Source organism: Schistocerca gregaria, chromosome 2 (assembly GCF_023897955.1).
Source record: "Schistocerca gregaria isolate iqSchGreg1 chromosome 2, iqSchGreg1.2, whole genome shotgun sequence".
Classification (NCBI taxonomy): domain Eukaryota; kingdom Metazoa; phylum Arthropoda; class Insecta; order Orthoptera; family Acrididae; genus Schistocerca; species Schistocerca gregaria.
This window is the reverse complement of record NC_064921.1, coordinates 493,056,435-493,071,882: the sequence shown is the minus strand read 5'-3', so window position 1 is coordinate 493,071,882 and position 15,448 is coordinate 493,056,435. Positions and strand designations below refer to the sequence as shown.

The following is a 15,448-nucleotide window of genomic DNA, read 5'->3' as shown; positions in this document are numbered from 1 at the left end:
AGACTGTTCTTCAAACCAATCGCGAACAATTCTGGCCCGATGATATGACATCGTTTGTGAACATGAAGTCCACGAATGGCTTCAAATGGTCTCCAAGTAACCGGACAACAATTTCCAGTCAATTCTCGGCTCAGCCGGTCCAGAGGACAGTCCATTCCATGTAACCACAGCCCACACCAATGCGGAGCCACCACCAGGTTGCACAGTGCCTTGCTGACATTCTGGGTCCATGCCTTCGTTGGGTCTGCCCACAACAACCCTACCATCAACTCTTACCAGCTGAAATCTGGACTCGTCTGAGCAGGCCACCGTATTGCTGTCGTCTACGGACCAACCGATATGGTGACAAACCGAGGAGAGTCGCTGCAGGCGATGTACCGTTTGCACGCAGTGTTGCTTGCGCACTGGCAACTTTACCGAAACACCGCTTTTCTCCGTCTTTAAGTGAAGGCCGCGGACCTCTGCATTGTCAGTGGTGACGAGTAATGTCAGTACTCTTGACACCGAGGATCTCGTAATATTGAATTACGTAACGATTTCCGAAATGGAATTTGCCATGCGTCTGACTCCAACTACCATTCCACATGTAAACTGAATTCCCGTCGTGCGGCCACAATCAAATCGGAAATACACTCACGTGAATCACCTGAGTACAAATGACAGCCCCGCCAGTGGACTACTCTTTTACATCCCGGGTACGCAGTACTGCCGCCATTTGTATAGGTTCATATCGGTATCCCAGGACTTTTCTCACCTCAGTGTACAGCGTTGTTTTGAATCGTCTCCGCACTACTTAGTTCTCGTCGCGGTAGCGTATATCCTCTGACGGTAACTCATGACCATCTTGATATCTGGACTATCAGACCAATTGTGTGATTGGACTGAAGAGTTCCTAGATAACAGAACGCAGCATGTCATTCTCAATGGAGAGAAGTCTTCTGAAGTGAGACTGATTCCAGGTGTGCAGCAGGGGAGTCTCGTAGGACCGTTACTATTCACAATATATATAAATGATCTTGTGGATAACATCCGAAGTCCACTGAGGCTTTTTGCGGATGATGCTGTAGTATATCGAGAGGTAACAATGGAAAATTGTACTGAAATGCAGGAGGATCTGCAACGAATTGACGCATGGTGCAGGGAATGGCAATTCAATCTCAATGTAGACAAGTGTAATGTGCTGCGAATACATAGAAAGAAAGACCCCTTATTTAGCAGATCAGCAACTGGAAGCAATTAATTCCATAATTATCTGGGAGTAGACATTAGGAGTGATTTAAAATGGAATGACCATATAAATTAATCGTCGGTAAAGCAGATGCCAGACTGATTCATTGGAAGAATCCTAAGGAAATGCAATCCGAAAACGAAGTATGTTACAGTACACTTCTTCGCCCACTGCTTGAATACTACTCACCGGTGTGGGATCCGTACCGGATAGGGTTGATAGAAGAGATAGAGAAGATCCAACGGAGAGCAGTGTGCTTCGTTACAGGATCATTTAGTAATCGCGAAAGCGTTACGGAGATGATAGATAGACTCCATTGGAAGACTCTGCAAGAGAGACGCTCAGTAGCTCGGTATGGGCTTTTGTTGAAGTTTCGAGAACATACCTTCACCGAGGAGTCGAGCAGTATATTGCTCCCTCCTACGTATGTCTCGCGAAGAGACCATGAGGATAAAATTAGAGAGGTTAGAGATCACTCAGAGGCATACGGACAATCCTTCTTTCCACGAACAATACGAGACTGGAATAGAAGGGAGAACCGATAGAGGTACTCAAGGTGCCCTCCGCCACAGACCGTTATGTGCTTGCGGACTATCGATGTAGATGTAGCTGATCTATTACACATTACAGCGTCGGTGCTTTCACAGGTCACAGACGAAACATGGAATTTATATGCGTGGCATTAAAATCTGTTCTAAGTCGTGAACGCTTCTACTAACTTCGTATTATTCAAGGGCCAGAAAAGCTTATTCACTTCGCTATTGAATCCTAGCCTAGAGCTTTGACAGCTAAACACTGAAGATAAATGACAATTTCGTGATAAAAAGGTTACTATTTACTTGCGCAAAATATTTCTAATGTCGTTTTCAGCTTTTTAAGTGTTTCCGCTTACTTTACGTCTAGCTGGACGTCATATGTGGGCTTTGTTTTCAGTAATCCAAAGCTTCCACCTAAAGGATTGCGGACACGAACTTCCGTGTCCCGATAGTCGTGAAAAAAGGAGAGGATTACGGCTTACCGGGATTGGTCGGAAGAAGGTATCACAGACCAACATAAGAAAATATTGGGCCATATTTGGCAATCAGAGCAGTCTGATTACTAGTCTATCGGTACACAAACAAATGTTGCCGAATGTGAATGTATGCTACTGCTCACTGAGAAACTGGTCAATATCCTTGAGATGACAGAAATATACCTTTACTTTTTATTTGGAACACACTTTATTGCATCGTGATACCGTAAGTACGGCAGTTATGGACGTCGTTAAAGACATTTCATCTGCATGGTCATCAAGGCAATGTTGACCATTTAGAACCGTGAGGGAGAGACATTGTCTTATGGTAAAGAAATAATCCCCTACAGTGACATTTGCTGCACCATCAGCACAAATATTTTATTAGGCGTTTAGACTTTTTCTTCCTTTAAGAGCGGCTAAAACACCGCCGTAACACTATATGCGCCGTAACCAGCCGATTTCAGCAAAACATACTGTATTTCAGCATTTTAAAATATCTTGAAGACCCGATCTACTGACAAACAAGAACAGATTCAGAAAATATGGTTCTTGTGCAACAACAGGCTCTATTCACTCAAAGCAATGAGTGCTATAGACAAAGGCTATCAAATTGATTTTTGTGGTACATCTAAAGAATGCTTTTGAGAATGGCTCAATTGTGAGACTATTCATGATTTCCTGTTAAAATCGTCACAGTTCTTACTAACTGACGGTAAGTTATCTAGTGAAAACCAAGTTACATCTAGACTTCCGTTTTTAGTATGAACAAAAAAGTTTAGTAGACATTATGAGACGCCCTAAGAGTGTTTCCAGATGCTGCTGACATTTACTTTCCAACAAGGTTATCAGAAGACAAAATAATTACAAAATGGTTTAGTCAATATATCTAGCTCGTGGAGTAAGTGGGAACTGGCTCTGAACAGTAAATAATGTGAAGTCCTCCGCAAGTACTAAAACAACCCCGTTACATTTCGACTACACAACAAACCAAATAAATTTAAAGCTTATCGATTCAACCAAATACCTATGCACTACAATTACGAATAACTTTAATTGTACCTGTCACATAGAATGTTGTGGGGAAGGCGAATCAAAGACTGATTTTATTAGCAGATGGCGCAACAAATTTACTAGGATGATACCTACTAATCTCTTCCCATTCCTTTTCTGAAATAATGCTACGTTATATGGGATCCCTACCAGATAGGACTGACGAAGGGCATCGAATGAGCTGAGGGGGCAGCTCTTTTTATACCATCACGATGCAGGGAGAAACTACCAGGACATGGTACGGGAAGTATGATTGCAATCATTAAAACAAAAGCGTTTTTCGATATAATAGCTGGCACGAAAAACTTTGATGATCATTTTACCACTCTTTTGAAAGTGGAACTGATAGTGATCCCATGCAACCTATGCTAAAAACTTTAGTGTGAATTACAAAACAGTCAGGTGTAGACAGTTTTTCCACTATGTTTCGTGCTTCGCTGGAAACAGTCTGGATAATAAACGTTCCCTGCTATTCAGATATAAAAAAGACCTACTGTTGGGATCCTATTATATGTCGGCAGTCTAGGTTTTCTACTGCTTCGCCGCTATACCTACCTAGTTTGAGTTTCGGCAGAATGAAATATGCACGCAGTGTTTCGTTTAAGCAGATCCCGCAGAAATGTAGTCATTGACACTGCTAATGCGGACCAATCTCAGCCTCCCCTCCGTTACTCTTGTTTACGTAATCTCTCTCTCTCTCTCTCTCTCTCTCTCTCTCTCTCTCTCTCTCTCTCTCTCTCTCTTCCAGTTCTGATTACTACAAACTTTTTCTAAGTACTTTTATTTATTATCATGACAACAGATGTAGTAGCTACGTACATCCCTAGAAGATCGACTGTTGTCATAGATACGCCACTGCGGAGAAGTCACAAAATTAGGCTTTCAAGTTCATAAGCTTCCACATGACTGAAGTCTGTGCGTTACAGGATTCTAGACCACATTCTAAACTCAACCGTTACGGTGTTCGTGGAGCATAGAACTTTCTGTCAAGAGTCAGCACAGATTCATAAAAAAAAAAACACTCGTGTGGGAAACAGCTTGATTCATTCATACACGGCATCTTGCAAACCATGGCAGCAGGTGTAGACGTACATTCAAGTTTTCCTTGGTACCCGAGATGCGTACGACTTAGTACCGCATCGTCGGCTACTAAGATACGATAATACGGACGATCTTGGTAGGTATGTGATTGGCTCGGGAAATGTCTAATAGAACCTAGTACGTTACAGTGGACGACAAATGTTATACAGAAACGGAAGCAAGATCAGGTTTGTCTCAAAAGTAAATAGGACCTCTAAGGTTTTCAATATACATGAACAATTTTATCAGAAAGACTTAGCAGCACTACGTGACTGTACGTTGGTAACGCAGTTGTGTGCAGGGAAGTATCGCCGTTGGACTGCAAGACGACTGACAACTCTTATTCTCTTAATGAATGGCAGCTATCTTTAAATGTAGATAAATTTGAGACGTTAACTATGTAATAAAGGATAGGATATTAGCTGTTTACAGGTTTTGTGAAGAAGATAGTGAGAACGTTAAAGTGCCGAAGTATTTAGGGGTGCACTAAGAAGTGATGTAAAGTGGGGCAGACATGAAAAATCTGTATTGTGGAAAGCGAATGAAAGATTTGTTGGAACGGTTCTGTAAATATATGAGATGCCATACAAGACTAGCGTGTTTAATGTTAGAGTATTGTTTCAGAGTTTGGTGTTCCTAGCAAGAAGACACGAAGCAATGCAGACAAATAACACAAAGTCGGTGTACGCAATACTAAAGTAACAAATGTTAGGAGAATTTCAACTGGAATCCTTGGAAAGGACGTCGTTTTCTCGAAACCCTGTTGGCTAAGTTTAGAAGGAGGCAGTGCGACTAGTGTGCTGCCACATGTATGCCTCTTAGAGATTTCTTACAGAGGCGTAGATGCTTTGTCCTTCGCTCAATAAGCGACTTTAAAAGAAAGCTTATATTTTTTACGATATGTCGTCCACCGTGCACTACACGGTGGCTTGTGTAGTATTATAGATGCATTAAGACCACATCTTTGAAGGTCAGTGTGTTAGTTTAGACACTTTTAAGCAACATGTTTCTCCTCGAGAGTTGTTTTATCTGTGGACTCGAAATAGCCCTAATCAACACCCACAGATAAGGAGCCATAACATCTCGTTCAAGCGCTAGCAAAGTAATACAATATAGTCACATTCCGTGATGACTCAAGTTTTATAACGCACTGCAATAAAACAATTAAGCAGTAGCAGTGTTGCTGTGAAATATTACGTAATATTTCAAGCTTTGATGACAAACACGCGAGACTCATGCGAAAGTAGAAAGTCTCGCATCCTGCGATAGTGTGTAACAGACATTATCCAACCACGGAGGGACAGGCCGGATGGTAGAGGCTCAGCCGCAGGAAATAACGCACCGCTGGCGGAAGGAGCGGCAGCTTTCCGGAGACAACTGGGGGGAACTGGGTCACACACAGCAGCCGAGGCGGCTGCTCCGCTACCTGTTGCTGTCGCGCTGCCTGCCCACACAGCTGAGAGGGCACACAAAACCTTGGATACGCGTCTTATCCACAAAGATACCGCAGGTCACAGGTCGAGGACGCTGCTCAGAAGGCAAAACCAAATCTTACACTTTGACGCCCACTCCCCGTCCGTCGTACCGAACAACGCAGAAATTTTCCAGCTGTCTTATTAGGATCTACAGTTCGATATCTGTCTCTTGGGTGTCTTCTGCTGGTGGGTCATATTTGGTAATTTTTGAATGACAACTCACGTACTTCGAAAATGTGCTCTTTCGGTGCACTGGCGTCTAAGTTCTTTCTAAAAACTTCAATTCATAAAATGGCTAGATAAATCATGTCTACATAAACTCATAATTCACTTGGGGATACAATTATTTTTCTGTGAATTAAAGTGACTTTCACCACTGGCTGTATTTTGTGTAGTGCAAATCTATGTTGGACTGTAGTTCAGATTCCAAATTACGCTGCAGATCATCCTGTAAGTCGCTACTGTATTGCTTTCGTAAGCCTTAATACTGCGATGCCATATCATTAGCGGTAGAACAGTGCATAGTTGTACACGAACTTTCGAACTGATGACAGTTTTATTAGTAATTAGCTTTTCATCAGATACAACATCGCTGTAATGTGTCACTTTACTTCTCTGGTCAAGAGATCAGTGTTGACAAACAATGAAGCAATTCAAGATAACTAAAAATGTTGACTAAGATTAGTTCGGATAAACATGAGACATCGAGTGGGTATGGAGGATACCAGTGCCAAAAGTAGTTGGCTACTTAGAGCAGCGAGAGTGTCAAAGTACTGTGTCATCTAAATTGACAAGCAGTAAGAGTGTCTCTTGTTGCCTCACGAAACCAACATGCAAAGTACCATGATCCAATTTGTAGCACTCTACGAATATTATTCAGCACTCTACACATCGATCATGCGGAGACCGTAAAAACACAGGAGTAACAGTTTACACAGATTATATGTATGCAGTCAGCCACCGGAAATAGAAATAAACCCAAATACTTGGTACAATAAAACTAATACTCTACCATGAACTTCATAAATGTAGGTGCTACAGAGGGCCACAATAAAAAGTAACAAACTTTTTAAGGGGTACTTTCAGTATGGTTTTACCATGCACATTACAATAACTTGCAATGTATACGTAATGTCACGCTGTAAATATGAAAATATGCAGATCCATTCCCCGTGAGTCAACAGACTACTTCTGGCACTCAACATGAGTTTGATGCTTTGTGCATTGTACGTCAGAAGTAGCAGCATTGCTCGTATTCCATCTTAATTCAGACTGTCACTCTAACACTACTCCGCCTATTAAGGCAAACGAACTTTTTTTTTCAGTACTCTCATAATAGTCTTCCCACTTTCTTTTACCAAAACACACAAAGGACTGTACATCAGCACTGCTTAAAATATGGAAGTTTATGTTATCAGGACGCAAATCAGCCACGAAACTTTCTACAGCTTGCAGTACTATGTTTCTGCTATACTACGTAAGGACCATGTTTATTTTCAAGTCAATATGTTCAGACTACGGATCCATTTACTCACATTCGGCAAAACTGTTTTAATTTGGCGTCAGGCTTGCCCTTTTCTGACAGAAAACCGTCGTACTCGGCATCAGTAAGTTACTTTACAACAACCAGATATACTTCAGCACAAAATATACAGCCTCATTTTATACTAACCTAGTTTAAAACATTCCACGCCGGTTCAGTATCTTCTGAAAAAAACTCTTCAGTCTGGTAAATTAATCAATTAACCGGATATAATAAAGTAAACCAATTCAGACACGAATACAATAGAACGACTTTAGAAACGGTACTAAAAAACACTCGCGAAAAACTTGCGCAGTCTTTGTTTACATCGCACACGCACGCGCAGACGGCACTGCAACGCACCACAGCAGACGCTGGTCGCGAACCAAACTGAGCGGCGGCTTTCTTGCCATGTGCGAGAAGGCAGTCACTGGCCTTAGCCAGAGATATTACTACCACTTGCTTCCGACTCAACTCAAGGAACATCGCGGCGCAGAGCTCACACTCGGCCGGCGCGCCTACCGGACGGCGTTGTGAAAGTCAGCGAAAGCCCCGCCGCTTGCGAGTGAGCGACCACAACAGCGCAGCACTTGATTGGTTCGCTCTGCGTCCTGTAGCGCAGTACTAAGAATAGACATACAGTGATGCATTGCATTAAAACAGCAGTCGTACTTAATTTAATTTGTTTAGCTTTCACTGTAAACGATATGGAAAAAATAATACTTCATTTCGGATAACGTTAATAAATGATGCAGTGTCTGGTAAAATAGCATAGTTGATGAGGACTTACTGGATAGATGAAACGGATTTATAAATCAAGTTGGTTTGCTGGGGTACAATGACGTAGTAGCACTTGAAGCATTTATTATTAAATGAATCTTTCGCTTTTCAGTAAAGTGCATGCTTTTTTCAAGCTTAAAGTTAGGTTAAAAACGGTGTAACAGACCAGGACTCGAACCCGTAAACTTTGCAAGTTAGGAAATTTTGCTTTTTCTAGTCTCAGTTATACTTGCATATATGTTCTGTAAACGACTGTGAAGTGCGTGGCAGAAGGTACTTAATATGGTACATTTTAGAGTGTCATCTCGTTTTATTTGCGTTTGGAGGGCGGGGAGAATGACTGCTCGAATGCTGCCGTGATTGTTGTAATCAGAATAATCTTGTCTTAACGGTCACTGTGGGAGCGACACTTTGGTGGATGACAAATATCTCTGGATTCTTCACTTAGTACTGTTTCTTGGCACCTTGTAAGTAGGATTTCGCGAGTACTTAGGGTCGATCTTCCTTTCGTCTGCCAATTGCAGGTTTTTCAATATTTCCGAAACGCTCTCCTGTGAGTAAAATAAACTTATGTTACACCCTTCTTTGAACAAGTGCAGCACTCCAGTTTAGCACCGTTAGATATGGGTCCCACAAACGTGAGCATTTTCCTAGTATTCTACCAATAAGTATATTTGAATAAGTTCATATCCCAGTTTAGCTCCATTCGAAAATGGCCCCACAAATGTGAGCATCTTCCTAGTATCCTACCAATGAACCGCAGTCTGCCATCTTTCCTTCCCTATAAACCGTGCATATGCAATCATTCTATAGGGCTATTATAAGTGATTCGTTCGTTTTCAAAGTTATACTTTTTCCAAAGTATTCAAAGTTCCATTTTTCTGACGTATTACGTGTACAAACGTGACTGATGCATAAACTGAACCGTAAATTCACCGAGTTTGCATTGTGCCAATCAGCTGGCATTACGAGTGCGGAGCTGTAACAAAATGGTTACAAAGCAGCAAAAGACTTTTTGAGTGTTGAAGTGTGCGAGATTTTTCTGTGTTACAACAGTATAGTGCATAGTCAGAAGGAATTGTGGAAAAGAACCGCCGTTTAAAGAGAGCGCTGTGCGTTGGTATCGGCAGTTTAGGGAAAGTGGTTGTCTCTGTAAACAGTAAAGTACCAGTCGAACAAACGTGCCATACCCAACCATAGAGAGAGAGAGAGAGGGGGGGAGAGAGAGAGAGAGAGAGAGAGAGAGAAAGTTTCTTACGCAGAAGAAAAGTCTGTGCAAGCCACGAACTAGGAACACACACGAAAAAAAAAAAAATTATCACACAGTCCGCAGCTCGTGAAATTGTTAAAACCGGAAGATTGTGACCAGCATCACAATGTAGGAAGCACTTGAGGATGAACATTTCGCCTTCAATATTCAGTGACGAAGCAACCTTTTATTTATCTGGAGATGTAAATCACCAAAATGTGAGAGTGTGGGACACTGAAAATCCTCACGAAACTACTGTACATGAACGAGACACGCCTAATGTAAATGTTTACTAAGTAGTGGCACAGACGAAGCTGTATGGGCCGTTTTCCTTCTGTGAAAAGAATGTGACGGGTGTTGCACTTGTGGTTGTTTCCACAACTGACTGTTGATTCCTAGTGTTTATCACCCGATAAGACAAGGCACACCGTCATTGGAACACCCATGTTATTTGCTAACTAAAATATGAACTTTCCGATCGCTGGATTGAGCTTAATAATGGAGATGGTATGGCTGCGTTTACTTGGTGTCCACGTCGTCTAACCTAACGTGATTTTCTTCTTTGGGGGAACATTCCCTCATTTCCAAGAACACTGAAACAGATCAGAGAACGCATCAGTGCTGCAATGACCACTGACAGCATGTTGCTGCGTAGGTTGTGGAACAAACCTGACCATCACTTGGACGTGTGTCGTGTGACCAGAGGGGTACACCTAGGACATTATTGTGCACAGTGCAAAATGTGTGAGTTTATTGTTCTACTCTTATGTCAGTCAAATTTGTACACGTAACAACTTTGGAAAACACAGAGCTTTGAAAATGAATGAATCATTTATCGCAACCCTGTGTTTTGTATGCCTACAAACTGTTATACCCAGCTATTTGCACCAGTTGACTGATTCCAGTCGTGCCTCATTAATGTCGTAGTCACAGTGTAGTAATTATCTTCGTTGTATGGAGTGTGCATTTTCTCTGAACATTCAAAACAACTTGACAGTCTTTAAACCACTTTCAAATCTGATAAAGAGCGAACAGGACACTTGCGCATATTGTTTCAGATAGCACTCCTTGATACTAACACAATCATCTGAAACAATCTCAAGTTACTATTAGTATCGTCTGCCCAATCATTACTACACAACACGGACAACAAGGTAGCCAACACACTTCCTTGACACACACATGAAGTTACTTCTGCTTCAGTCGACGTCCCAAATAGTCATAGTCTACTTCTGTTAATAACCTTTGTTGTAGAATCGAGTCAAATGCTCTCCGGAACTCACGAAATTCAAGAAATATTGCATCCATTTGATCGTCTTAATCCATGGCTTTCATAATGTCATGTGAGAAAAGCAGAAGTTCGGTTTCGTATGATCGATGCTTTCGGAATCCATACTAGTTAACAATGAGAGGGTTATTGTATTCGATATACCTCATTATGCATGAAATCAGGATACGTTCGGGGATTGTACAACACGCCAGTGTGATCGGACGGTAGTTGAGAACAACGGAACATTTGCTCATCACTTCCGCAAACCTGCTTGTAGATTGGTGTGGTATGTGCTTTCGTCCAATCAATGGGAACAGTTTTTTGTGCGAGGGATGTACTCATACGGTTTTAAAACACCATGAATTTTCACAGCCATTATAATCAAAAAGTTGCTGATGTGAAGGATAAAAATATATTTGAAGCCGCTGCAACGAAATATTGCAATGACCTAAGAATTAGATTTGTACATTCCACAACCAAGAAAAGAAATAACGAATGTTTAGGCGCTGACGTATTGTTGAGAGAAGTTAGGTTAAAACCCCAGCATGCTTTTGAAAGTTTTAACGTCAACGCAAAGATCAGTTTCTTATATAAACCCTACAGTCCTGATTTAAATCCTAACAAATGAAATTTAGTTAATGAGAAAGAAATCAAACAAACTGGCATATCGGCAACCGTTGTATATAGCAGACATAATGGGATATCAGGTCTGTTTTACCTAGATGGCGTCTATATGCCATAGCGAATACACGTTTGGATTAAACATTGCTCCAAAGAACAAAACATTTCTGTGTGTGCTTCCTTTGATTCCGCCACTTTCAAATCACAGCGTTATGTATATGGTCAAAGATTTTACGTTGGTATCTATTTAATGATTGTTTCTGGTTGGTTTAGATGGCTCTGAGCACTATGGGATTTAACATCTGAGGCCATCAGTTCCCTAGAACTTAGAACTACTTAAACCTAACTAACCTAAGGACATCACACACATCCATGCAGGAGGCAGGATTCGAACCTGCGACCATAGCGGTCGCGCGGTTCCAGACTGAAGCGCCTAGAACCGCTCGGCTACAAAGCCCGGCATTTGTTTCTGAGGTTTTGAGATTCTTCTCCCGACGTGGACAAGACCTTTGGTTCACATAATTCCCACACGACATGAAAAATTCTGAATAGTTCGAAGAACAACTCAGTCACCAGTGAACTCTTGCCCAATGTCCACTCTACGTTAACTATGTTTCGAGTTAGATAGACATGACCCAAAGTAACGCTCAAGATTAAATGCACTTTTCTTCCTTTAACAAGAGTACATGCCACTACGAGTTCAGTCAACGACAAATAATGCGTTTGTGAGATTCAACGCCCTTGTGGAAAAACCTATGCTTTTCAGAGCTAGAGTACTAGCTCATTACAATCAGTACCGTGTAATTCCACCCGTGGACTTGATAACCGCCTGGATTGTGTTAGGAAGTGATTCTACAAGGCTGTGCAGGTACATTGCATCCAGGATAAGCCACTCACTGAGAATTTCATCACGCAGTTCCGCCAGACAGCGGAGATGCTGATGACGGCATTTTACCCGGTGTTCCAAATCGTCCCACAGATTTTGTATGTGGCCAAGTCAGCGGATTTTGTAGCCCAGTCGAGATGTAATAGGATGGAGTAGTGTTCAGAAAACCAGTCACATCTTGGGGCGCTCCACCCCCTCTGAACTTTGCTGTTTACGTCTTAATGTGACCGCTTGAGCAATGACCTCTATGAAGATGACTGAGTCCACATACTCATTGCATGTAGTTCTCGTCGCAATGTTCTCTTGCTAAGAGGTTGGTATAGATACTCATTCAAAGCCTACAGCAAGTCCTGCCAGGTTTGGAAGCGATTTTGACACACAGGCCGTGAGAGGTTCAAAATGGTTCAAATGGCTCTGAGCACTATGGGACTTAACATCTGTGGTCATCAGTCCCCTAGAACTTAGAACTACTTAAACCTAACTAACCTAAGGACATCACACACATCCATGCCCGAGGCAGGATTCGAACCTGCGACCGTAGCAGTCGCGCGGTTCCGGACTGAGCGCCTGAACCGCTAGACCACCGCGGCCGGCGCCGTGAGAGGCGTCTCTGGTTTCTCTGTCAGGATCTTTCACCGACCACCATTCTGAAGCCATGTTTTGTGGCCACGTGTGTTACACGACTGCTTGTAGACTCTCTGAACAGTACGCCGCGAAACACCAACAAATCCAGCTACTTCACATACCGAATCGCTACCGGCGCAAGCAAACACGATTGCCCTTTTTGTCACTACTCACGTGCCACGTCATTACATGTACCCGTGTTTACGTATAACGTCCTCTTGAAAGATCCATGTCTTACTGCTCGTTGTTGCCTTATGCTCAATTAGAAGCAGTGTGCATGCGGTTGAGAACGTGACTCGATCGCTGTACCATCTGTAAAGGCTTAACCATTCATCCGTGCGTGCTCATAGATTTGACTAAATTTTTGTCTGGTCATCTTATTATGAAACCATGCAATGAACACCGGCGCCATACACAGTTAGGGCAGCTGGAAACATCAGCGATAACTGAACACTGTCTGAATAGAAACACCGGATGGATTACAGAAAAATCCAGATCCGCATTACTGCTTCTTCTTTCTGGTGCCGTGTTATCAAAGAGGTTGTCCACAGTTTCAGTTTTCTAGGAAATATTACAAGGTGTTACTTGATTTCGGCGTTATCGTAACGTACAGAACATATGTTATAATCATTGACTTGTAAATAAATGGTGACACAGAGACTGAGTCACTGGAAATGCGTTCTGGAAGAAACGGGTTCAGACACCCGTGTGGCCATCCCGCTTTATATTTTCGGTGGTTTCCTCGAATCACTCCAGATGAATATTTGGTGGTTCCTTCGAATAAACGGTGGCACATTTCCTGCCCACCTTTGTCTCAACTAGTAGAACCAATTTTAAGAATTGTACTTTGTACGGTGATAGTGAAATGGCAACAAAAAGAATTAGAAAAGTCAACTCTCTGCGGACGATCATCTTACGGGACAATGCCGTGTCGATCAGTTGCTGCTTAATTCCCAACCTTCAGCGACAGTGTGAGCGATCAGGACTCTTCCGGCAGCCAGTGTTGAAACGGGAGCTTTTATGCGTTCTTTACGCTCCTGCTGAGCTTTTCTTAAAAAGCGAGAGAGGCTGACAGCCACGGGACGTGACTTTTGGTTTCCTAAACAACCTGAAACTCGGAAACCAGTGGTCAGTTATAGCATGTGGGGAGGGTTACGTCGGAAGCCGTAAAGACATGAATGCGTGATAAACGTCTGCAGCAACACTACCAGCTTTGCGATAATACAGTTAGAGACCCGTCTTTGTTCTCTATGGATAATCTCGAGAAAGAAGGTGTTACAGAGTCTGATGACGCATAGCAACGGTGTACTTGAGACAGTAATTAGCAACCTACAAAGCACAGATAGCATTGTGTAACAATTTACACAGTCAAGCAGCTGCTTAACGCTCATGAAACAATAAAAAGCGAAGCGACGGAGAGCTTTCAGATAAGGGTCCGTCAGACGAGAAGGTACTCTGTGAGCAGTACTACTCTCCCTCCCTCCCCCCCCCCCCCCCCCCACCTTAAGCACACACTGCAAGCCACTGTACGGTGCATGGTGGCACGTACATCGTACCACTTTTATTAGTTTCTTTCCTTTTCTATTCAATACTGAATGAGAAAAAAGACTATACGTCTGTACGTGCCCCATGCTCTTATCTCTTTCTCGTATGCCCACTCGAAATATACGATGATGGGAACGTAACGTCCTCACAAACTTCTTAGAACTCAAGTTCTCTAATTTTCCCTATCATCTCGTCCTACATGAGCGATATTATGCATATAAGGCATGCGACGGCACTGCCTGAATATTCGAGCGATGCAACGTGATGTGACACAATGCACTTACTTTGTCCTACTTGTGGAGAGCAACTGCGTTATACGGATTGTTAGTGAAGCACTTGAGCAGACGTGCTGGCCACTGTAAACATTTATTAGACGATTTTACAAAAACTATTCTTGAAAAAAAAATTGATTCTCTCGCATCTTAGAGCCTGATACCTTCTCTCAATAAATGAATTTCGTTTCGCTGTTCGTCATGGTTACTGCACTGCATCCGTTTATGTAAGTCACTGCACTAAATATTAAGAATGTGCAGAGGTAAAAACACTATGTGTAAGCTTTGCATATCGTTCATTTTAGGTAATACACTGCTGCCTATGAAACGTAGAATACAAACTACCTCCATTCTCGAGATATTGGTAGGCATGTCTATGGGAGTGTGCCCATCTCTGACCATGTGGTCGTAATACCTGCCGTTTTTCATTAACAGTTAAAGATACAGAGATGAGGTATTTTGCAAATGACAGCATGTAAAGACGTGCGTATTTTGCTGTATGATTAACGCTTGAATCATTTTTATGTACCTATATATGGAAGTAACTCTAATTCTTTTTGATGCAACAATGTTCTTCTTTTTAACAGCATTTAATATCTTGTCAAAGAAGTATTCTGTGGCACTGCACACTTACGGCATTCTATGTGGACTCCTTAGCATTAATCAAAACTTCTCTATTGTATGTCACATAATTTAATCGCCAAGTAACTACATGTTTTAATTATTTTACTTTGCATCAAGACTTTTGTATATTTACAACATTTTAGCGTGTTTAGGCTACATGTAATGAAATCAGCTTACTTGCTAGCCTCTACAGCTACGCTACGCTTT

At 42.1% G+C, this 15,448-nt stretch overlaps 1 protein-coding gene across 1 annotated transcript in view; it reads right to left on the bottom strand.

The window, feature by feature from the left end:
• LOC126328053 (nuclear receptor coactivator 7-like) overlaps positions 1-7,824 on the bottom strand; it is a 771,498-nt gene extending 763,674 nt beyond the window's left edge. Inside the window, exon 1 of the mRNA XM_049995955.1 lies at positions 7,521-7,824. The gene's annotated coding sequence lies outside the window, so the exon portion shown is untranslated. The remainder of the gene's footprint in view (positions 1-7,520) is intronic.
• Between the last annotated feature and the right edge of the window lie 7,624 nt (positions 7,825-15,448).